This window comes from Panthera uncia, chromosome E1, assembly GCF_023721935.1.
Source record: "Panthera uncia isolate 11264 chromosome E1, Puncia_PCG_1.0, whole genome shotgun sequence".
NCBI lineage: Eukaryota > Metazoa > Chordata > Mammalia > Carnivora > Felidae > Panthera > Panthera uncia.
In genome coordinates, this window is record NC_064814.1 from 39,992,323 (window position 1) to 39,993,537 (window position 1,215).

At 63.0% G+C, this 1,215-nt stretch overlaps 1 non-coding gene across 1 annotated transcript; it reads right to left on the bottom strand.

Annotated features, from left to right (window-relative positions):
- Nucleotides 1–800: 800 nt before the first annotated feature.
- On the bottom strand, nucleotides 801–872 carry TRNAT-CGU (transfer RNA threonine (anticodon CGU)). The gene has a single exon. It is a non-coding gene; the product is annotated as a tRNA-Thr (tRNA).
- Nucleotides 873–1,215: the final 343 nt, after the last annotated feature.

The following is a 1,215-nucleotide window of genomic DNA, read 5'->3' on the forward strand; positions in this document are numbered from 1 at the left end:
GAGGCCTAAGCTCCATTCATGAAACTATCTCTGGAGTAGTATTTTCATTGCTGAGGATTACAATTAAAGGAGACAGGCTGAGTGATTCAGAAATTAGAGGCACTCAACATCATGTCATATTAAATTGGGCTGTTTATCCTAGAGATGACTTGGGGAGTGTCATAACTGGCTAGGGGGCCGGAATGAACGGATCACACAGACAGGCACCAGACTCAAACTGTCAGTTCCCAAGAGCTGGGAAAGGACTAAGTGCCCACCAGTTGAGCGATGTGGCTGGCTTCCTCAACAAGAATGCAGACGGTAAGCACAGGTGGATAACTCACCTTTCAAGGAACAAACAGAACCCAGAAAACACCGGTCCAGAAATTCCAAAGTCCTCTCTGGAAAGTTCTCCCACCCTTAAGACACGCAAAGCCAAGCGACGCTAGAGCCCCTTCCCCCGCTGGCGACGTCAATGCCTCGCGTGGGCTCTCCACCTGGGGCCTCGGCGTCCCCACCGGTATCACAGGGGCCGCATAAAGGTCCGGCCGGCGTAGGACGGCACGGGGAGCGGGGCTCCGTAGAGACGAACGCCGGTGCCACTAGCGCAGCGCTGCGCGACAGGGACGGAGCACGTCCACACCAGCGGTCCCGCGAGCCCCAGCGAACTGGCCGGGCCTGCGCTGCACAGCCTGGGGGGAGGGGCAGCCTGGAGAACGCCCGGACGGAATCTGAAAAGTAAAAAATGCTACGCAGCTAAGGGACGGACGGCGCACGTGGGGACCACAGACCCCCGTCGCCAAGCCCCAACCTCAAGCCCCAGGCACGGACGGGGTTCGAACCCGCGATCTTCGGTTTACGAGACCGACGCCTTACCACTTGGCCACCGCGCCTGACAGCCGAGCGAGCGGTGGAAGCTCTCAGTGGAGGGTAGGCGGCGCAGGCGCAGGAAGCGCATGGCCCCGCCTCCGGCCCCGCCCCCGGCCTCCCGCCCGCCCCTCCAGACCCGCCCCTGCAGACCCAGCTCTGCCAGCGGCTTGGTCAGGCCGGGCCTGGCGCCGGAGTCCTGCCTGCGGCGGGATCCGAACTAGCGGCGCTCTGGCCCGGCCCCGCCCTCCTCCCCGGGAAAGCCGGGAGGCGGCCCGCCGGGGATCAGCGAGAGGCTTCGGCGGGACCGGGAGCCCAGACGGAGAAAAACCACGGCCGATGCTTGCTACGACGCGAGCGGAAGCGGAT